The sequence below is a fragment of the Dreissena polymorpha genome, chromosome 13, assembly GCF_020536995.1.
Source record: "Dreissena polymorpha isolate Duluth1 chromosome 13, UMN_Dpol_1.0, whole genome shotgun sequence".
In the NCBI taxonomy this organism is placed as follows: Eukaryota; Metazoa; Mollusca; class Bivalvia; order Myida; family Dreissenidae; genus Dreissena; species Dreissena polymorpha.
In genome coordinates this window covers 65,463,995-65,488,982 of record NC_068367.1, presented here as the reverse complement: position 1 = coordinate 65,488,982, position 24,988 = coordinate 65,463,995, and the positions used below count along the sequence as shown (strand labels likewise).

The following is a 24,988-nucleotide window of genomic DNA, read 5'->3' as shown; positions in this document are numbered from 1 at the left end:
TTTGTTGTGTTGAGAATTCTGCGGGAAGCTGTGTCCCCAAAAGAAGTACCAGAAACCCCTTCCAGGAAGCTTGCATTGATCTGAACTGCCTTTCTGCCCCTGTTACAACATGAAACCTCATTTCTAAGCTTATAATGCTTTCCTACATGTGTGTGTCTTGTTCATTTTAACCTTTCCTTCCATTCTAAACCCCAAAAATGAGCATTTTTGTCTTTGGCTCGGTTATGAAGCGCCATTTTGACCAGATTGCCACCATCAAAATAGTCAAAAGTACTTATTTTGTGCCCAAAATATGAAATTTTGTATTCTCTTCAACCTCTTAATGAGAGCTGGCAGTGAATATTGACCATCTTCTTCAGTTTAAAGGCACCCATGACATTATATGCTAGAATATATAATTGGCAGCTGGTAAACAAATTGGCTCCGAGCAACAAGGCGCTTTCAAGATTTTACACTTTTATTGGTGCGAAACAACAAGTTATTGGAAGCTTATGGATTTCTACACTTCAAAGTATCTTTGATCTTTCATTTTCACCAATTTGCTTATTGTCTGTGATGAAATTGGATTTTTTTTGCTTTGAAATTGACATTTTTGGGGTGATTTAAAAAAAAAGAACAAAAAAGGCATTATCAAAATTGCTTTGAGTGAAAATATCTAACAAATTCATTCTTTCCCCACCCCGCATAAGCCCCACGTGCCTGTCCATTTGGTTTGTTTTGGTATTTTGTTGCATATATTGAACACAACAACTTTAAATCTTAAAGGGAAGCTTTAACAGGCCTAAAATTGCCTTCTTCGGACCGAAAACACCCGCGTGTGAAAATATTATATAAAATGGCCAAATGGACAGATAATCCAGCCAATCCTAATATTTTGCTGCAATATGCATAGGAAGATAATAATATGCAAGAAAAACACATTTTAATCAGAATAAATTTCTCCTTTAGGTTACAATATACTAAAATATTTTGGAGTGCAATGCTATACTCTCTAAAAACATGAACATCATTTATAAGAAGACACAATTCTCTGTAGGGGCACTTGCCATGGCTTTATTTTAGAATGTTTCTTTGTGCATGTGGTAGGGAAAACATTGATGTTTAACAGAAATGCACTCTTTTGCTTGAAGGTTGGAGACTACATGAGACTTTGACAGATGGCGGGAAACCCTTCTCAACTGGTACGAAGCCGGCAAATAGATGGCCATAAAACAGTGACCGCTGATTCGCGTCGAGTTCTTTCTTGCATAACGTATGACCCCCCTTTTTTATTGTTTAAATCATTGCGGCTTGGAATGCTCTTTAAGAAAAGGTATGGTTATGGGGATGTCTATGCGCAAAAGTTTGACTTTATTTTTTGTTAAAGTTATTGCTTTCACATTGAATTTGTGTAGGAAATCTTTTAGTATATTGTGACCTAAACTAACTTTAGGTAAAAATGAAATATCATCTGCAAGTGCAAAATATGACTGTGAAAGCTGATTTTTGGTCATTTCTTAGCAAAAGAGAAGAATATAAGTGCATTAAATGCATGAATTCAGATTATTTGACCTGGAATAGTTGTTTTTCAAGTTGACCCCCCACCCTTATATAGCTGAATAAGGGCTAAATTGCTTTCCGACTTAAATTCAAAGGCATTTTGGTTGACCGTGTAGCGTTAATGTGCAACATGAAGTCAGAATTCAACGCCAGGGACTCCGTGATCCAGTAACGCAACAATAGCTTGAGCGTAAAGCATGAACATTCAAACAGAGCCCCATTTCACCGACATGAAATGGCGGACATTTTTACAGTTTGGACAGTGCAGCAGACGCTTAACTGAGCCAGCTTTCATATTTAGTTCAATCATGAACATAACAAGCTTTATCACTTGCTATGATTCATAGAAATACACATAAAATACATAAATGCATTTTCTTTTTTCATTTTATACCTATTTTTTTGGGGGTATGTTGACCTTTTCAGGTAGAGAAATGTCTGGGACTTAGCCGAGGGCAACTGGAGAAGGGTTGTTGATGGCAAAACAGGCAATAATACTAAATTATTATCATGTACACAAGCAAATAAGCATAGTTATGATGTTTAAGGTGTGAAATACTGTCATAATATGGTTTGTGGTCACTCAAATCCTTGCCGTCGTGCAATTCCCCGTGCAGTTTGTATTGATAGCTCCGCGTCCTGACACGTAAAGCTCGTGCTTTGTTGGCAGCAGAAGTTGGCACTTAACAGGTTTATCCTTGCTCCTAAGCATGTATGCAGTACATCTGAGTTGATATGCTACTTGTAACCCTACAATTAGCTTGTGTTTGGTATTGTTTCCTCACAATATGCTTACAGTCATGGTCCCGGCTTGAAAGGATGTGGCGTCCGACTTAAACATAGGATTGTTGTAGCAAGTGTCCCCTTCATCATTTACCTTAGAGGGATCTTTTTGCCAAAATTTGGCATTTCAGCAACCAGTTTTGTTTTTTATTTGGTACATGCTTCTCTCATTCAGTGATTTAAGGGAAGTATTGACCTTATTCGCTTGTCTTTGCATACAAAGGTGACATGGATCAATGATATTTGTTGTGTTGAGAATTCTGCGGGAAGCTGTGTCCCCAAAAGAAGTACCAGAAACCCCTTCCAGGAAGCTTGCATTGATCTGAACTGCCTTTCTGCCCCTGTTACAACATGAAACCTCATTTCTAAGCTTATAATGCTTTCCTACATGTGTGTGTCTTGTTCATTTTAACCTTTCCTTCCATTCTAAACCCCAAAAATGAGCATTTTTGTCTTTGGCTCGGTTATGAAGCGCCATTTTGACCAGATTGCCACCATCAAAATAGTCAAAAGTACTTATTTTGTGCCCAAAATATGAAATTTTGTATTCTCTTCAACCTCTTAATGAGAGCTGGCAGTGAATATTGACCATCTTCTTCAGTTTAAAGGCACCCATGACATTATATGCTAGAATATATAATTGGCAGCTGGTAAACAAATTGGCTCCGAGCAACAAGGCGCTTTCAAGATTTTACACTTTTATTGGTGCGAAACAACAAGTTATTGGAAGCTTATGGATTTCTACACTTCAAAGTATCTTTGATCTTTCATTTTCACCAATTTGCTTATTGTCTGTGATGAAATTGGATTTTTTTTTGCTTTGAAATTGACATTTTTGGGGTGATTTAAAAAAAAAAGAACAAAAAAGGCATTATCAAAATTGCTTTGAGTGAAAATATCTAACAAATTCATTCTTTCCCCACCCCGCATAAGCCCCACGTGCCTGTCCATTTGGTTTGTTTTGGTATTTTGTTGCATATATTGAACACAACAACTTTAAATCTTAAAGGGAAGCTTTAACAGGCCTAAAATTGCCTTCTTCGGACCGAAAACACCCGCGTGTGAAAATATTATATAAAATGGCCAAATGGACAGATAATCCAGCCAATCCTAATATTTTGCTGCAATATGCATAGGAAGATAATAATATGCAAGAAAAACACATTTTAATCAGAATAAATTTCTCCTTTAGGTTACAATATACTAAAATATTTTGGAGTGCAATGCTATACTCTCTAAAAACATGAACATCATTTATAAGAAGACACAATTCTCTGTAGGGGCACTTGCCATGGCTTTATTTTAGAATGTTTCTTTGTGCATGTGGTAGGGAAAACATTGATGTTTAACAGAAACTGCACTCTTTTGCTTGAAGGTTGGAGACTACATGAGACTTTGACAGATGGCGGGAAACCCTTCTCAACTGGTACGAAGCCGGCAAATAGATGGCCATAAAACAGTGACCGCTGATTCGCGTCGAGTTCTTTCTTGCATAACGTATGACCCCCCTTTTTTATTGTTTAAATCATTGCGGCTTGGAATGCTCTTTAAGAAAAGGTATGGTTATGGGGATGTCTATGCGCAAAAGTTTGACTTTATTTTTTGTTAAAGTTATTGCTTTCACATTGAATTTGTGTAGGAAATCTTTTAGTATATTGTGACCTAAACTAACTTTAGGTAAAAATGAAATATCATCTGCAAGTGCAAAATATGACTGTGAAAGCTGATTTTTGGTCATTTCTTAGCAAAAGAGAAGAATATAAGTGCATTAAATGCATGAATTCAGATTATTTGACCTGGAATAGTTGTTTTTCAAGTTGACCCCCCACCCTTATATAGCTGAATAAGGGCTAAATTGCTTTCCGACTTAAATTCAAAGGCATTTTGGTTGACCGTGTAGCGTTAATGTGCAACATGAAGTCAGAATTCAACGCCAGGGACTCCGTGATCCAGTAACGCAACAATAGCTTGAGCGTAAAGCATGAACATTCAAACAGAGCCCCATTTCACCGACATGAAATGGCGGACATTTTTACAGTTTGGACAGTGCAGCAGACGCTTAACTGAGCCAGCTTTCATATTTAGTTCAATCATGAACATAACAAGCTTTATCACTTGCTATGATTCATAGAAATACACATAAAATACATAAATGCATTTTCTTTTTTCATTTTATACCTATTTTTTTGGGGTATGTTGACCTTTTCAGGTAGAGAAATGTCTGGGACTTAGCCGAGGGCAACTGGAGAAGGGTTGTTGATGGCAAAACAGGCAATAATACTAAATTATTATCATGTACACAAGCAAATAAGCATAGTTATGATGTTTAAGGTGTGAAATACTGTCATAATATGGTTTGTGGTCACTCAAATCCTTGCCGTCGTGCAATTCCCCGTGCAGTTTGTATTGATAGCTCCGCGTCCTGACACGTAAAGCTCGTGCTTTGTTGGCAGCAGAAGTTGGCACTTAACAGGTTTATCCTTGCTCCTAAGCATGTATGCAGTACATCTGAGTTGATATGCTACTTGTAACCCTACAATTAGCTTGTGTTTGGTATTGTTTCCTCACAATATGCTTACAGTCATGGTCCCGGCTTGAAAGGATGTGGCGTCCGACTTAAACATAGGATTGTTGTAGCAAGTGTCCCCTTCATCATTTACCTTAGAGGGATCTTTTTGCCAAAATTTGGCATTTCAGCAACCAGTTTTGTTTTTTATTTGGTACATGCTTCTCTCATTCAGTGATTTAAGGGAAGTATTGACCTTATTCGCTTGTCTTTGCATACAAAGGTGACATGGATCAATGATATTTGTTGTGTTGAGAATTCTGCGGGAAGCTGTGTCCCCAAAAGAAGTACCAGAAACCCCTTCCAGGAAGCTTGCATTGATCTGAACTGCCTTTCTGCCCCTGTTACAACATGAAACCTCATTTCTAAGCTTATAATGCTTTCCTACATGTGTGTGTCTTGTTCATTTTAACCTTTCCTTCCATTCTAAACCCCAAAAATGAGCATTTTTGTCTTTGGCTCGGTTATGAAGCGCCATTTTGACCAGATTGCCACCATCAAAATAGTCAAAAGTACTTATTTTGTGCCCAAAATATGAAATTTTGTATTCTCTTCAACCTCTTAATGAGAGCTGGCAGTGAATATTGACCATCTTCTTCAGTTTAAAGGCACCCATGACATTATATGCTAGAATATATAATTGGCAGCTGGTAAACAAATTGGCTCCGAGCAACAAGGCGCTTTCAAGATTTTACACTTTTATTGGTGCGAAACAACAAGTTATTGGAAGCTTATGGATTTCTACACTTCAAAGTATCTTTGATCTTTCATTTTCACCAATTTGCTTATTGTCTGTGATGAAATTGGATTTTTTTTTGCTTTGAAATTGACATTTTTGGGGTGATTTAAAAAAAAAGAACAAAAAAGGCATTATCAAAATTGCTTTGAGTGAAAATATCTAACAAATTCATTCTTTCCCCACCCCGCATAAGCCCCACGTGCCTGTCCATTTGGTTTGTTTTGGTATTTTGTTGCATATATTGAACACAACAACTTTAAATCTTAAAGGGAATTAGCTTTAACAGGCCTAAAATTGCCTTCTTCGGACCGAAAACACCCGCGTGTGAAAATATTATATAAAATGGCCAAATGGACAGATAATCCAGCCAAACCTAATATTTTGCTGCAATATGCATAGGAAGATAATAATATGCAAGAAAAACACATTTTAATCAGAATAAATTTCTCCTTTAGGTTACAATATACTAAAATATTTTGGAGTGCAATGCTATACTCTCTAAAAACATGAACATCATTTATAAGAAGACACAATTCTCTGTAGGGGCACTTGCCATGGCTTTATTTTAGAATGTTTCTTTGTGCATGTGGTAGGGAAAACATTGATGTTTAACAGAAATGCACTCTTTTGCTTGAAGGTTGGAGACTACATGAGACTTTGACAGATGGCGGGAAACCCTTCTCAACTGGTACGAAGCCGGCAAATAGATGGCCATAAAACAGTGACCGCTGATTCGCGTCGAGTTCTTTCTTGCATAACGTATGACCCCCCTTTTTTATTGTTTAAATCATTGCGGCTTGGAATGCTCTTTAAGAAAAGGTATGGTTATGGGGATGTCTATGCGCAAAAGTTTGACTTTATTTTTTGTTAAAGTTATTGCTTTCACATTGAATTTGTGTAGGAAATCTTTTAGTATATTGTGACCTAAACTAACTTTAGGTAAAAATGAAATATCATCTGCAAGTGCAAAATATGACTGTGAAAGCTGATTTTTGGTCATTTCTTAGCAAAAGAGAAGAATATAAGTGCATTAAATGCATGAATTCAGATTATTTGACCTGGAATAGTTGTTTTTCAAGTTGACCCCCCACCCTTATATAGCTGAATAAGGGCTAAATTGCTTTCCGACTTAAATTCAAAGGCATTTTGGTTGACCGTGTAGCGTTAATGTGCAACATGAAGTCAGAATTCAACGCCAGGGACTCCGTGATCCAGTAACGCAACAATAGCTTGAGCGTAAAGCATGAACATTCAAACAGAGCCCCATTTCACCGACATGAAATGGCGGACATTTTTACAGTTTGGACAGTGCAGCAGACGCTTAACTGAGCCAGCTTTCATATTTAGTTCAATCATGAACATAACAAGCTTTATCACTTGCTATGATTCATAGAAATACACATAAAATACATAAATGCATTTTCTTTTTTCATTTTATACCTATTTTTTGGGGGTATGTTGACCTTTTCAGGTAGAGAAATGTCTGGGACTTAGCCGAGGGCAACTGGAGAAGGGTTGTTGATGGCAAAACAGGCAATAATACTAAATTATTATCATGTACACAAGCAAATAAGCATAGTTATGATGTTTAAGGTGTGAAATACTGTCATAATATGGTTTGTGGTCACTCAAATCCTTGCCGTCGTGCAATTCCCCGTGCAGTTTGTATTGATAGCTCCGCGTCCTGACACGTAAAGCTCGTGCTTTGTTGGCAGCAGAAGTTGGCACTTAACAGGTTTATCCTTGCTCCTAAGCATGTATGCAGTACATCTGAGTTGATATGCTACTTGTAACCCTACAATTAGCTTGTGTTTGGTATTGTTTCCTCACAATATGCTTACAGTCATGGTCCCGGCTTGAAAGGATGTGGCGTCCGACTTAAACATAGGATTGTTGTAGCAAGTGTCCCCTTCATCATTTACCTTAGAGGGATCTTTTTGCCAAAATTTGGCATTTCAGCAACCAGTTTTGTTTTTTATTTGGTACATGCTTCTCTCATTCAGTGATTTAAGGGAAGTATTGACCTTATTCGCTTGTCTTTGCATACAAAGGTGACATGGATCAATGATATTTGTTGTGTTGAGAATTCTGCGGGAAGCTGTGTCCCCAAAAGAAGTACCAGAAACCCCTTCCAGGAAGCTTGCATTGATCTGAACTGCCTTTCTGCCCCTGTTACAACATGAAACCTCATTTCTAAGCTTATAATGCTTTCCTACATGTGTGTGTCTTGTTCATTTTAACCTTTCCTTCCATTCTAAACCCCAAAAATGAGCATTTTTGTCTTTGGCTCGGTTATGAAGCGCCATTTTGACCAGATTGCCACCATCAAAATAGTCAAAAGTACTTATTTTGTGCCCAAAATATGAAATTTTGTATTCTCTTCAACCTCTTAATGAGAGCTGGCAGTGAATATTGACCATCTTCTTCAGTTTAAAGGCACCCATGACATTATATGCTAGAATATATAATTGGCAGCTGGTAAACAAATTGGCTCCGAGCAACAAGGCGCTTTCAAGATTTTACACTTTTATTGGTGCGAAACAACAAGTTATTGGAAGCTTATGGATTTCTACACTTCAAAGTATCTTTGATCTTTCATTTTCACCAATTTGCTTATTGTCTGTGATGAAATTGGATTTTTTTTGCTTTGAAATTGACATTTTTGGGGTGATTTAAAAAAAAAGAACAAAAAAGGCATTATCAAAATTGCTTTGAGTGAAAATATCTAACAAATTCATTCTTTCCCCACCCCGCATAAGCCCCACGTGCCTGTCCATTTGGTTTGTTTTGGTATTTTGTTGCATATATTGAACACAACAACTTTAAATCTTAAAGGGACATTTAAGCTTTAACAGGCCTAAAATTGCCTTCTTCGGACCGAAAACACCCGCGTGTGAAAATATTATATAAAATGGCCAAATGGACAGATAATCCAGCCAACCTAATATTTTGCTGCAATATGCATAGGAAGATAATAATATGCAAGAAAAACACATTTTAATCAGAATAAATTTCTCCTTTAGGTTACAATATACTAAAATATTTTGGAGTGCAATGCTATACTCTCTAAAAACATGAACATCATTTATAAGAAGACACAATTCTCTGTAGGGGCACTTGCCATGGCTTTATTTTAGAATGTTTCTTTGTGCATGTGGTAGGGAAAACATTGATGTTTAACAGAAATGCACTCTTTTGCTTGAAGGTTGGAGACTACATGAGACTTTGACAGATGGCGGGAAACCCTTCTCAACTGGTACGAAGCCGGCAAATAGATGGCCATAAAACAGTGACCGCTGATTCGCGTCGAGTTCTTTCTTGCATAACGTATGACCCCCCTTTTTTATTGTTTAAATCATTGCGGCTTGGAATGCTCTTTAAGAAAAGGTATGGTTATGGGGATGTCTATGCGCAAAAGTTTGACTTTATTTTTTGTTAAAGTTATTGCTTTCACATTGAATTTGTGTAGGAAATCTTTTAGTATATTGTGACCTAAACTAACTTTAGGTAAAAATGAAATATCATCTGCAAGTGCAAAATATGACTGTGAAAGCTGATTTTTGGTCATTTCTTAGCAAAAGAGAAGAATATAAGTGCATTAAATGCATGAATTCAGATTATTTGACCTGGAATAGTTGTTTTTCAAGTTGACCCCCCACCCTTATATAGCTGAATAAGGGCTAAATTGCTTTCCGACTTAAATTCAAAGGCATTTTGGTTGACCGTGTAGCGTTAATGTGCAACATGAAGTCAGAATTCAACGCCAGGGACTCCGTGATCCAGTAACGCAACAATAGCTTGAGCGTAAAGCATGAACATTCAAACAGAGCCCCATTTCACCGACATGAAATGGCGGACATTTTTACAGTTTGGACAGTGCAGCAGACGCTTAACTGAGCCAGCTTTCATATTTAGTTCAATCATGAACATAACAAGCTTTATCACTTGCTATGATTCATAGAAATACACATAAAATACATAAATGCATTTTCTTTTTTCATTTTATACCTATTTTTTGGGGGTATGTTGACCTTTTCAGGTAGAGAAATGTCTGGGACTTAGCCGAGGGCAACTGGAGAAGGGTTGTTGATGGCAAAACAGGCAATAATACTAAATTATTATCATGTACACAAGCAAATAAGCATAGTTATGATGTTTAAGGTGTGAAATACTGTCATAATATGGTTTGTGGTCACTCAAATCCTTGCCGTCGTGCAATTCCCCGTGCAGTTTGTATTGATAGCTCCGCGTCCTGACACGTAAAGCTCGTGCTTTGTTGGCAGCAGAAGTTGGCACTTAACAGGTTTATCCTTGCTCCTAAGCATGTATGCAGTACATCTGAGTTGATATGCTACTTGTAACCCTACAATTAGCTTGTGTTTGGTATTGTTTCCTCACAATATGCTTACAGTCATGGTCCCGGCTTGAAAGGATGTGGCGTCCGACTTAAACATAGGATTGTTGTAGCAAGTGTCCCCTTCATCATTTACCTTAGAGGGATCTTTTTGCCAAAATTTGGCATTTCAGCAACCAGTTTTGTTTTTTATTTGGTACATGCTTCTCTCATTCAGTGATTTAAGGGAAGTATTGACCTTATTCGCTTGTCTTTGCATACAAAGGTGACATGGATCAATGATATTTGTTGTGTTGAGAATTCTGCGGGAAGCTGTGTCCCCAAAAGAAGTACCAGAAACCCCTTCCAGGAAGCTTGCATTGATCTGAACTGCCTTTCTGCCCCTGTTACAACATGAAACCTCATTTCTAAGCTTATAATGCTTTCCTACATGTGTGTGTCTTGTTCATTTTAACCTTTCCTTCCATTCTAAACCCCAAAAATGAGCATTTTTGTCTTTGGCTCGGTTATGAAGCGCCATTTTGACCAGATTGCCACCATCAAAATAGTCAAAAGTACTTATTTTGTGCCCAAAATATGAAATTTTGTATTCTCTTCAACCTCTTAATGAGAGCTGGCAGTGAATATTGACCATCTTCTTCAGTTTAAAGGCACCCATGACATTATATGCTAGAATATATAATTGGCAGCTGGTAAACAAATTGGCTCCGAGCAACAAGGCGCTTTCAAGATTTTACACTTTTATTGGTGCGAAACAACAAGTTATTGGAAGCTTATGGATTTCTACACTTCAAAGTATCTTTGATCTTTCATTTTCACCAATTTGCTTATTGTCTGTGATGAAATTGGATTTTTTTTGCTTTGAAATTGACATTTTTGGGGTGATTTAAAAAAAAAGAACAAAAAAGGCATTATCAAAATTGCTTTGAGTGAAAATATCTAACAAATTCATTCTTTCCCCACCCCGCATAAGCCCCACGTGCCTGTCCATTTGGTTTGTTTTGGTATTTTGTTGCATATATTGAACACAACAACTTTAAATCTTAAAGGGACATTTAAGCTTTAACAGGCCTAAAATTGCCTTCTTCGGACCGAAAACACCCGCGTGTGAAAATATTATATAAAATGGCCAAATGGACAGATAATCCAGCCAAACCTAATATTTTGCTGCAATATGCATAGGAAGATAATAATATGCAAGAAAAACACATTTTAATCAGAATAAATTTCTCCTTTAGGTTACAATATACTAAAATATTTTGGAGTGCAATGCTATACTCTCTAAAAACATGAACATCATTTATAAGAAGACACAATTCTCTGTAGGGGCACTTGCCATGGCTTTATTTTAGAATGTTTCTTTGTGCATGTGGTAGGGAAAACATTGATGTTTAACAGAAATGCACTCTTTTGCTTGAAGGTTGGAGACTACATGAGACTTTGACAGATGGCGGGAAACCCTTCTCAACTGGTACGAAGCCGGCAAATAGATGGCCATAAAACAGTGACCGCTGATTCGCGTCGAGTTCTTTCTTGCATAACGTATGACCCCCCTTTTTTATTGTTTAAATCATTGCGGCTTGGAATGCTCTTTAAGAAAAGGTATGGTTATGGGGATGTCTATGCGCAAAAGTTTGACTTTATTTTTTGTTAAAGTTATTGCTTTCACATTGAATTTGTGTAGGAAATCTTTTAGTATATTGTGACCTAAACTAACTTTAGGTAAAAATGAAATATCATCTGCAAGTGCAAAATATGACTGTGAAAGCTGATTTTTGGTCATTTCTTAGCAAAAGAGAAGAATATAAGTGCATTAAATGCATGAATTCAGATTATTTGACCTGGAATAGTTGTTTTTCAAGTTGACCCCCCACCCTTATATAGCTGAATAAGGGCTAAATTGCTTTCCGACTTAAATTCAAAGGCATTTTGGTTGACCGTGTAGCGTTAATGTGCAACATGAAGTCAGAATTCAACGCCAGGGACTCCGTGATCCAGTAACGCAACAATAGCTTGTGCGTAAAGCATGAACATTCAAACAGAGCCCCATTTCACCGACATGAAATGGCGGACATTTTTACAGTTTGGACAGTGCAGCAGACGCTTAACTGAGCCAGCTTTCATATTTAGTTCAATCATGAACATAACAAGCTTTATCACTTGCTATGATTCATAGAAATACACATAAAATACATAAATGCATTTTCTTTTTTCATTTTATACCTATTTTTTGGGGGTATGTTGACCTTTTCAGGTAGAGAAATGTCTGGGACTTAGCCGAGGGCAACTGGAGAAGGGTTGTTGATGGCAAAACAGGCAATAATACTAAATTATTATCATGTACACAAGCAAATAAGCATAGTTATGATGTTTAAGGTGTGAAATACTGTCATAATATGGTTTGTGGTCACTCAAATCCTTGCCGTCGTGCAATTCCCCGTGCAGTTTGTATTGATAGCTCCGCGTCCTGACACGTAAAGCTCGTGCTTTGTTGGCAGCAGAAGTTGGCACTTAACAGGTTTATCCTTGCTCCTAAGCATGTATGCAGTACATCTGAGTTGATATGCTACTTGTAACCCTACAATTAGCTTGTGTTTGGTATTGTTTCCTCACAATATGCTTACAGTCATGGTCCCGGCTTGAAAGGATGTGGCGTCCGACTTAAACATAGGATTGTTGTAGCAAGTGTCCCCTTCATCATTTACCTTAGAGGGATCTTTTTGCCAAAATTTGGCATTTCAGCAACCAGTTTTGTTTTTTATTTGGTACATGCTTCTCTCATTCAGTGATTTAAGGGAAGTATTGACCTTATTCGCTTGTCTTTGCATACAAAGGTGACATGGATCAATGATATTTGTTGTGTTGAGAATTCTGCGGGAAGCTGTGTCCCCAAAAGAAGTACCAGAAACCCCTTCCAGGAAGCTTGCATTGATCTGAACTGCCTTTCTGCCCCTGTTACAACATGAAACCTCATTTCTAAGCTTATAATGCTTTCCTACATGTGTGTGTCTTGTTCATTTTAACCTTTCCTTCCATTCTAAACCCCAAAAATGAGCATTTTTGTCTTTGGCTCGGTTATGAAGCGCCATTTTGACCAGATTGCCACCATCAAAATAGTCAAAAGTACTTATTTTGTGCCCAAAATATGAAATTTTGTATTCTCTTCAACCTCTTAATGAGAGCTGGCAGTGAATATTGACCATCTTCTTCAGTTTAAAGGCACCCATGACATTATATGCTAGAATATATAATTGGCAGCTGGTAAACAAATTGGCTCCGAGCAACAAGGCGCTTTCAAGATTTTACACTTTTATTGGTGCGAAACAACAAGTTATTGGAAGCTTATGGATTTCTACACTTCAAAGTATCTTTGATCTTTCATTTTCACCAATTTGCTTATTGTCTGTGATGAAATTGGATTTTTTTTGCTTTGAAATTGACATTTTTGGGGTGATTTAAAAAAAAAGAACAAAAAAGGCATTATCAAAATTGCTTTGAGTGAAAATATCTAACAAATTCATTCTTTCCCCACCCCGCATAAGCCCCACGTGCCTGTCCATTTGGTTTGTTTTGGTATTTTGTTGCATATATTGAACACAACAACTTTAAATCTTAAAGGGACATTTAAGCTTTAACAGGCCTAAAATTGCCTTCTTCGGACCGAAAACACCCGCGTGTGAAAATATTATATAAAATGGCCAAATGGACAGATAATCCAGCCAAACCTAATATTTTGCTGCAATATGCATAGGAAGATAATAATATGCAAGAAAAACACATTTTAATCAGAATAAATTTCTCCTTTAGGTTACAATATACTAAAATATTTTGGAGTGCAATGCTATACTCTCTAAAAACATGAACATCATTTATAAGAAGACACAATTCTCTGTAGGGGCACTTGCCATGGCTTTATTTTAGAATGTTTCTTTGTGCATGTGGTAGGGAAAACATTGATGTTTAACAGAAATGCACTCTTTTGCTTGAAGGTTGGAGACTACATGAGACTTTGACAGATGGCGGGAAACCCTTCTCAACTGGTACGAAGCCGGCAAATAGATGGCCATAAAACAGTGACCGCTGATTCGCGTCGAGTTCTTTCTTGCATAACGTATGACCCCCCTTTTTTATTGTTTAAATCATTGCGGCTTGGAATGCTCTTTAAGAAAAGGTATGGTTATGGGGATGTCTATGCGCAAAAGTTTGACTTTATTTTTTGTTAAAGTTATTGCTTTCACATTGAATTTGTGTAGGAAATCTTTTAGTATATTGTGACCTAAATTAAGGTAGTTCGAAAGATGGCGACCATTAACCCAGAGATTGATTTATGAAATAAATCGTCTGCTGATCCAGAGTAAGTACAGAGGTGACAATAACGTAGTGACGTCACCATCTATGTATAGAATGTGACAATAACGTAGTGACGTCACCATCTATGTATAGAATGTCTGAAGAGTTAAAATGCCGTTTGCGAATATTGAGTTGAATCAAATGTTCGAGGCGTATTATTTCTCTACGTTAAACGCTTACATTTAATAAGTGCTGTCTTTGCTTGTCAATACATCATAATCGAAATACGGGGTGCTCTTGAACGAAAAACATTATTTGCGGTTAACCTCACATTCCCTTTAAAGGGATCTTTTCACATTTTGGTTAATTGACAAAATTGAAAAAAAAGTTGTTTCAGATTCGCAAAGTTTCGTTTTAGTTATGATATTTGTGAGGAAACAGTAATACTGAACATTTACCATGGTCTAATATAGCCATTATATGCATCTTTTGACGATTTAAAAACCTGAAAATTATAAAGCGTTGCAACGCGAAACGATTAAATAATTTGGAGAGTTCTGTTGTTGTCGTTTAATTTTGTGAAACTACAAAGATTGCTTTAATAGAATATAAAATACGCCATTCGTACATACGTCAGGATGGCCGAGCGGTCTAACTGGTTTTTACTCCAGGACTCCGGGGGTCACTGGTTCGAGCCCTGATGCGGTCTACTTTTTTTCCTTTTTTTAATTTTATTCTTGATTTTTTTACTGGAGCTTTTTAGATCCAATGTTTACATTTATAAAGCATTTAATGACAAACTTCAAAACATGCCAAAATCTGTGAAAAGGCCCCTTAAAACGATTTAAAGGGGCCGTTCAACAGATAATGCGTCGTATCGACGAGATTCGATATTTGGGGAAACTACGAGGATTGCTTATATAGCTAAACAATACTTCCGCTTGAAGATGAGCGTGGATGGTCGAGTGGTCTAGGCGTGATGCTTTTTTCTCCTGGACTCCAGGGATCAGTGGTTCGAGCCCGGTTAAGGGTTACTTTTTTTCCTTTTTTAAAAATTGTATTCTTGTTTTTTACTGGAGATTTTTAGATCAAATGTTTAAATTTATCAATATAAAGCATTTAATGGCAAGCTTCAATACATGCCAAAATCTGTTGGACGGCCACTTAAAACCATTTGCGTTGGTTGTACGGGTGGATTAGATGGATACACGAACTACAAAAAATCGTTTACAACAAATAGTAATCTAAAATATACACGTGTTGTAGAGGGTTCATTTACGGCCAATTTACATAAGGTTTTCTTTATTTGGGACGGCGATAGTATTCCACTTAAAGTTAAGTCAGGATAGTACAGTGGATAAGTTCAGAATTAAGGATTAAGTTTGATGAAGTTTTCGAGAGGAAAAATAAATATTTGCTTTGACATTTCATTTTAGGTGGATCCTGTCCTAGAAGGCTAGGTGGACTAAGTGCCCTCATTCCAAAATATTCGAAACTGGAAAGCTTGCTTTGTAAACGACCTTACGTCAACAATTCTCTTTTCACAAGCCAATCCAATAGGCTACAGGCGAGAACATATGCTGTAAGACTAAAATTTATGGGAAAAAACGCAGATTGCAATTATTGCAATTTTAGAGTAAAATCACATTTTAGTGACCTACTCCTTCTCTTCGGTTAACTCCCTCATTCAACAAGAGTAACCCCTTACTTGTCGATTCTGACAAAAAAGTATAGATGCATTATAAGCTTGTCGGCCCATGTATGCTGGGTTTTCGTTCGCTCCAAGCGAATGTAATCCAAGAAATGCTGAACTAGTTTACAATAAGTCGTGTTGGCTAACGTGCAGAATGAAGTCTATCCGAAAAAACATAAATATGTACAATTTCGTGTGACTCATTCTAGACCAATGAGTTTCGAAGTCAGATGAAATTTGCATTATCACTTCTGGGAAACGGCTGATCGAAAAACTTAACAAGAAACCGTCCGAGACGGGTGATGCTCCCCAAAGTTTTTTTTTGTCACAATATTGCACTATATATTCAGATAAAAGGAAACGTCTTGATGGGCATAACTTTGGACAAAATAATACGATGGATGGTTTAGCAACTTAAAATTTTCAAAGGGCCACAACTCTCTAAATAAATCATCTAACCAGAACCCACAAATAACATGCGCATCTCCTCGTCAGTAGTTAGGGAGAAATAGCCCGGACAAGAATTGCACTTTATGTACAGTTTATAGAAAATTTCAAAGGGCCGTAACTATGTGAAAAAATCATCCAGCCATAACCGGCTGATAAAATGCACATCTCCTCTTGGTAATGAAGCTTCCCATAAAGTTTAATTGAATTCTGGTCATTAATTGCTGAGAAATAGCCAAGACAAAATTGTGCACGGACGGACGGACACACGGACGGACGGGCGAAGCGGCGACTATATGCTCCCCCCCCCCAAAAAAAAAAAAAATTGGGGGAGCATATAAATGGCAATTAAATACGACGTTACAATTTTGCTGAGTTTAACATCATGAGTTCTGAAAAAATCTCTTTAGGCGCATTATAGAGGTAATTGCAAATTTAAGTAATTGCTGCAGTTGGAAGACAACGCGTCTCCGAGAAAGTTCGGGTATGATTTTTCATCTACAGTTATCACTAGGGATATACTTTTATAAATACCATCCCAGACTTTGGTACGCGTTGAGGTAATGCCGGTGTAGAAGAGTTCATGATAAATTCAGTTATCGAACAGGAAATGGAAGTAGACTTCCCAATCTAAACAACTATGAAAGTAACTTCTACATTGTCATGATTACAAAATATACTTGTTTATTATATGTTTCGAGTAAATACGCACAATTAAATTATAAGTATTATATAATAGTTTATGCATTAAGCACTACGTTAGGATTTCGGTTCATTTAAAATTCAAGTGTGTATGACAAATGAGCAATTTAACCATATTTACTTGTTTGATACATATAAATGTAAACAATGGCTGTTTGTAAAACATGCATGCCCCCCATATGAGCTGTCAGTTGTAGTGGCAGCCATTGTGTGAATACGTTTTTTGTCACTGTGACATTGACCTTTGACCTAGTGACCTGAAAATCAATTGGGGTCATCTGCGAGTTATGATCAATGTACCTATGAAGTTTCATGATCCTAGGCGATAGCTTTCTTGAGTTATCATCCTGAAACCATTTTACTGTGACAAGACACCGTGACCTTGACCTTTGATCTAGTGACCTGAAAATCAATAGGGGTCATCTGCGAGTCATGATCAATGTACCTATGAAGTTTCATGATCCTAGGCCTAAGCGTTCTTGAGTTATCATCCAGAAACCATTTTACTGTTTCGAGTCACCATGACCTTGACCTTTTGACCTGAAAATCAATAGGGGTCATCTGCAAGTCATGATCAATGTACCTATGGAGTCTCATGATCCTAGGGGAAACCTTTTTGAGTTATCATCCGGAAACCATTTACTGGTTCTAGTCACCGTGACATTTGACCTAGTGACCTGAAAATAAATAGGGGTCATCTGTCAGTCATGATCAATGTACCTATGAAGTTTCATGACCCTTGGCCTAAGCGTTCTTGAGTTATCATCCGGAAACCATCTGGTGGACGGACCGACCGACCGACATGTGCAAAACAATATACCCCCTCTTCTTCGAAGGGGGGCATAAAAATGACAATTCGCGAAATATGCATATACTTAATAAATTGTATTTATGCATGGCATTTCTTTAGGTTTATTTTATGGAGAGTTAAGATTGAAGACCCTGGTTGACACTTAGCAGTTGAACTAGAACCCTCTAGACTTCGCAATCGGTGTAACCGAGGGCTTGGCAGATTTCTAAGATAACTTTCGTCGGAGTATGGTCCGACTTTTAATGAGATTAAAGAAATTCTCTCTGTAACATTTCTTAAAGTTCGCATAGCTTTACTCTAAAGTTTCTAAACACAACTTTAACCGACAGAAAAAATATTTAAAGCAAAGCAAACGATCGTGTAATGTTGTGTTTAATTAAGACGGAGCGTTTCTAGGTGTGCTATTTAGAATACAATGTTAAGTTTTGAATAAATAAATGCTCTATAATGCAGGCTAAAAAACAGTGTGTTTTGTGTATCTGTGTCTGTGTAGTTGGCGACAATGAAAGATGTAAAATCTGAATCTTAAAGAAATTTGTACCTACTAACCTTTGACGAAGGGATACCAGTGTACCACGCTAATCCTCGTCCCATGATGAATTGCAGTTGTGCGAGATTATTTTTAAATTCCCCACTAATATGGCAACATCATGATTGAGACAGGAATTTTCAATCTGTTTAATGGTCAAATTTGTCTTTTGACCTCTATGTTTGACCTTGACCTCAAAGGGGACGACTGTTGACCACAAAATGCCGTCTCCCAATTGTTTTCATTTGTGGTTATTTAATTTGAAAAATATTTTAACTCTAAAGTTTGACCTTGAGCTAGATAGGGAGACAAACGTTTTATTCAAGTGGTCATCTGAGTGTGAAAAGTTATTTCTTAATGCCCACGTATATGGCTGATATTTGAATTTTCCAATTGTTTTATGGCTTAATTTCACCACTAAGTGTGACATTCACCATTGAGGTATCGGTGCTCCATGTGACATGTCTTATTATGGTGGACATTTCGAGGGGTTAGAGCCAGAACGTAATAAGTCCATTGTTCAAATAGTGGAGAAAAATGCAAAAGAAGGTTTGACAAACTACAACTTTTATTTGAATATGAATATTAGCATAATATTATGTTACAATATTAGGTAAAAATATTGTTATGGCATTATAAACATATCATAGAATTGCATACAATTTTTAATGCTTTTGTATTCAAAATAGCACTTACTTCATTATGGCATAAAGGTAAAACATATATATTTTCTGTGTGTCACTGTGTAAAGTGCACTTGGTGCTACTTAGCATAAGAATAGTACCCTGCTTTTCCTAAGCCATACAGGTCTAAGTGCCCTTAAGGCAAAACAGCCCTGTGCTATGCATCTATTTTGAGAGACTGAACGAAACATGTGCACTTAGCACAATTTCATATTAAAATTCATAATACAAGATATTATTATACAGAAGTACATCATTATTTCCTTTTGCATTCTAGATTTTAACAGGACATACACATGTAACAATACATATATTTCAATCAGTATGGACTTGTTTGTCTCCAACCTTCACAATGGAAGAAAGTCAAGATTCAGATTTTCTATTCCAAATTTGAATCTTCACTTTCTTCCATTGTATCTGGTTTTGTAATACTGTCCCTAGTTATCAGATGGAATATCCTTGAAATACTGGCCATATTCTGAAGGAATCATTCATCAGAGCAAAGTGATAGCAGGTCTTTTTTCTTTGCTACTGTAATTGGAAGTTTGGCATCATACAAGGGTTTTAAGTCACATTTTATAGAAGGTCCTTTCCTTGAGGATTTAAGTTGCACACACTGAAAACTGGTGTCATCGAAACTTCTCTTAAAAAACACACGCCCGGATCACTTTTTTGCAATTCTCACTGGCTTGGTACATATACCGATGTACGTTTCTTTGCTCGTTCTATCGAGCATGTACACTATCACAACTACATCTGGGTATGTCCACTTTCTAAATACTTTTGTTCAATAGTGTCTCTATGTTTTTACATTTCGCTTAATCATGCATCAATGCAACAGTAACAACCCTATTTCGATTTTGACCACAACAACAGTCAGAATAAAAAAAAGACATTCTCTACTATGATAGGAAGAGATTTCATGTAAGTCAAAAGACAAGTTCCCTCTTCACAAGAGCCCTGTTTTCCTTCAGTTTCATTTCACAAAAACCATGTCGAACTTGCGTTTTGTAAATAATAAAAGGAAAGATTGTAACAATTGAGCTTTCTTTTATAATAAACTTTACTCACAAGAGAACATGGAATCGGTAAAACAGCCTCTAGATCAAATGTTGCAACATGGTTTGACTTGTCTTGTTTTGCACGAGACTTATCCAACTTCTTTTAATCTCTAGCTCTGTTTTTCTTTTAATATGGTATTCAAAAGCAATTTTCAAATCGGTGGTTAGCTCGCCTGCTATCTCCTTATTTCTATACTCAGCGCACGTCTGAAACTGGTCCTTCTTCGTTATATGGAATGAATAGTTAAACTCCTCACAGAAAATTGTACGATACATTGAACTTGATATGTATTGCCTGCCCGTTTCTTTACAGTTTTCTTTGTATAATTAATACAATTTACTAATATTTAAACCAGATCGTAGAAAACGCCTTTTAGTGTCTTGGCGTGTGTTATGTCTTCTATGATTTCATCTGGGGTTTTGTTATGGGGAGTGTGCTTTCCACGCCTGTCAAAGGAAGCAAATGTTCCTGAAGATAGTGATTTCAGTGCTGTATCTATCATTCTGCCACCAATAGCTAACGTCTTCAGGAAGAAAGCTTTGCAAACACATTTCGTATCTAAGTGATATACTCTGGAAATAGCTCTGCGCTTTGATGAGTGTGTCCTTACACGACTCGGCACATCCCCCGTTAATGGCAATTGTAAAATATTGAAAACAATCCCTGAATTATGTGAATATGAACGAGGTTGGATTAACATATATCCCGATCAGACTAAAATATTTTATACATTGTATACCCATTGTCTGGTATAAAAAAATAGTAACATAGGTTTTAACTCAAATTCCTCATGCTTAATACTAGTATGGTTACTTTGCTTAAAATTATTATAATGTGTGTATTATAAACTGGTAGGAGGGAAACTTGTTTGTTCTCCATTTCATGTGCGTGAATTACATTTTGAACTTGAGTAAAATACCTCCTTGTTATACCATTCGACCCTAACATATTGACTGATTGTATTCATAAATGTAGCATTATTCGTGTTAAATTATATTTGTATGTTTCTTATTGGCTTTTGTGGTCATGTCCTTCTTAAAATAAAAAAAAAAAACTGTGTGGTAACAGTGATACATGCGTAGTAAAGTATAACACCCTGATGTGCGTGATGCTATTCGAGACTTAAGGTAGACGTAACTATTACTCTAAGAGAGATTGGCAGGATGTCACATGCTGAGAAACATGCTGATAATCATTCATTGCTTAAACAAGTGATCTACGTAAATTGATGCGGGGTGTTACAAAAAAAGATTATAATCATAGATAATTTTCTAAGTTCATGAGGTCCTTCCGGAACCCAAAGTGTGTCCCACCACTCCTACCTAATTTAATTACTAGACTCATGAAAGTTGAAATGAATTTTAAATTAAAGCTTCAGTTTCCAGCTACATATGTATTTAGGTTTTACTGAAAGTTATTCAATTTCGATGTGGTCTTATGCTGTGGGCGGGGGGGCGGGGGGGGGGCCGGATTGCCCAGAGGAAACCCACCTGTCCGTTATAGTGACCACCTACCAAACTCACGTGCCCTGGGAATGGGGATTGAACCCCGGTTGCAGAAGTGAGAAGTGCATGTACCAACCACTGCGCTAACCTTAACCGGACAGCCTTATAGATAATGAATTAACATAAACCTAATTAAATTGAGATTTTGACAATCAGGTCAATGCCTTTGCTGCATAATACAACTAAATCTGGTCAACGTGTTTGCTGCATCAAACAATTAAACCAAGTCAATGTGTTCGTTGCACAATAAAACTAAGTCAGGTCAATGTGTTTGCTGCATAATACAACTAAACCAGGTCAATGCGTTCGCTGCGTAAAACAACTAAATCACGTCAATGTGTTCGCTGCATAAAACAACTAAATCACATGAATATGATTTCTGCATAATACAACCAAATCAGGTCATTGTGTTCACTGCATAATACAAATAAATCAGGTCAATATGTTTGCTGCATAATACCAATCAGGTAAATATGTTCACTGCATAATGCAACTAAATCAGGTAAATGTGTTCACCGCATAATACAACTAAATCGTGCATTGATGTTGTGCTTGCAACACTATCAATGTGTTCACTCTAATACAATCAAATCATGTGTTCGCTGCATAACGCTGACCTGCATTTGGCTCAGACTAATGCAGAGTCCAATCTCTTGTTTAACCCTTTTCAACTTAGATACATATTTGTACACATTTGTAGTCTCTTACAAAATACTATTAAATCAAATTCATATTTAACAAGATGCAAGTTGTAAAGGCCTCATTTTCAACCCTTAGATAATGATTAGCAGCGAACAGCATAAAAACCTGAACAGTCTGCGAGTTACTCGCAGGGTTAGAGTTAGAACGGTATTTTAGAACTTTTCGTTTTTCGTCAATCTGGTTGACCGTCCCTTTAAGGCTAGTGACTAATTACTGACTTTACAATACTGATCTATACATCGTATCTTAAAATCTGTTTCTTGTGCAAAGTATGCTTTCTCATCATGTGTTTTAAAAGTCCTTTTTAGACAGAATTGTACTACCAACACCCTACCAGCTCACATGGAAATGTGTATAATAGGTGCCCAATATACATAATTATGCATCTTTATCAAGACATGGCAGTGGGGAAAGATTCGTGCTTAATATCGTTCAACATGTATTTCTATGAAGTCAGTCAAGAGCCACTAATTCAGAAAACGGATGCAATTTTTATTAATTGCTATTTCCAGCCATCCACTATTTAAGTACTCACAGTCAACAAGGGTGTGTGTTGACCTTCTTGTTTTACTGTAGCTGTCTTATCCAGAGGTTTTGATCTAGATTCCTTTCCATACTTGTATGCAGCGAGAAAATTGATGGCAGATATCATTGCGCACATGTTCATGTTTTTTGTATGTTCATGCTATTTGCATCTTCCTCCCATGTCGACATTAGTAGATTTCACGCAAACAATCTGCCTTCCATGTAAACTTAAGTAGATTTTACGCAAACAATTGAAGGCCACAATTTACTGTACATGAAATATTAATGCTAGACATTGTTTAATCTATAAAAAAACATTTTAGTTGGCAGTTTTGTTATGCTCTCTTCCAAAAACACTTTTAATAATTTAACATTCAGACTGGAGGAGGATGAATGGTAGATTGTTCTCAAGTAGTTCAATACAGAGTCATGAATGCATACTTCAACCACTAGTTAATAACTAGAAGTGTTCTCCTCAACAAGGAAGATTTTATTCATAATGAGAAATGTTTAATTGAAACTTAAAGTGATTTTTGAAAGACACTCAACTTAACAAATACCATCATTGCGATTATATACTTGGAAAAAGTATTTTGAGTATGAAAACCCACCAATGGTTAAATAGGTTTGTTTTTAGAACTTTCAGTTCGTACACGTATTATAAACAAATATAAAATTTTAAACAAGCTCCACAATATACTTTGCAAATTATTTGTAATTGACTGACATATATAGTTTAATCATATAGAATACATACATGTGCTTTGTTATCTCCTAGATCATCTATGACAGTATAGTACTTGCATATTTCTGCATATAAATTTTTGTCATTTGTTCTCAATGGTTTTTATACCTCAATATAAGCAATAATTTCCTTTTGCCTTATTTAAATGGCATGAGCAAACATTTTGGTTCAAATTGCAGTATAAAGAGGATTTTAACAAGTTTACAATTCCACTGCAATTTACAGAATCATTTTTAACTTTGCTTTAATTAATTATCATTCTTCCACCACCCTTACCTATTTTATGTAGACAGATTTTGAAATTAAAGGTTATTTTGCAACAAATGTGGTTATACTGCAATACATTATGGAGTTATTCTGCTATCAAAACCTGTAAATGTTGTAGGGCTTTATTCCTTCTTTGCGTGTGGCCTGGGTCAGCCATCTCACAGTTTTGATGCAAGCATTTCACAAATTTTATATATCCACACTATTTTACAAAACCAGCTTTTGTAAGTTGTTTGACATTTAACAGACATTTTATATTCAAAAGTACAATTCATCCGTCTGTCTGTCACAAACTTTTAAGAGCTATATCTCAGAAACTGTTAAAGTTTTTTAACATCAAACTTCATAGGTGTCTATATATAAATGAGGAGAAGGGGGATATCAATTCAACGAATTAGCTTGTTGTTAAGGAATTACAAGTATGAAACTGGTGAAACCAGTGTTGTAACGTTAGTTCGGCTAAAACACCACACCAGTGCATTGGACCGTCATTAAATTGTATAGTAAAACTTGAGATCCTTTGTTTAAAAAGTAAGCATGGGGATCCAGATTTGTTTGAATTAGGAGTCACTTTTAAGATATCACAGTAAGATTTAAGCATGCACTTTTTCAACGGAAATACCTTGAATCAGAAAGATCATGTGACGAAAGTGAAAACACTTGAGTAATGTAGTACTGGCAGAGAGCGAGGCAAGGGCAGCAATTTGGAGTAGATTTTCGTATACTTATCCGTTTATATGTGTACATTTTCTTTAAAGCTTTAATAATTTCTTTTCAAATAGATTAAATTGCATTTTCATGAAATGCATTTTAATGTCAAATATTGTTAATATGTATATGATTTATAGGGAATCCTATGCGCATGTGACATGGCACATTTGTTATTGACAAAGGTTTTAAACTTGGAAAACTATTTTGTGTTTACGTTGGTTTGTATTGTGCTGTATTGTGCTGTTTTGTACTGTTTGGGCAATCGGTCACTTGCCTTAAATAAAGGACCAATTAATTGTTTTAATGAAAATTCAATACTGCTCCAGCAGCTGGAG

The 24,988-nt window shown here is 36.5% G+C and overlaps 1 long non-coding RNA gene across 1 annotated transcript; it reads left to right on the top strand.

Moving 5' to 3' along the window:
* Positions 1-5,940: 5,940 nt before the first annotated feature.
* Positions 5,941-12,210, top strand: LOC127855292 (uncharacterized). The gene is made up of 3 exons (XR_008037458.1): positions 5,941-6,386; positions 8,833-8,883; positions 9,667-12,210. It is a non-coding gene; the product is annotated as an uncharacterized LOC127855292 (long non-coding RNA).
* The last annotated feature ends 12,778 nt before the right edge of the window (positions 12,211-24,988 follow it).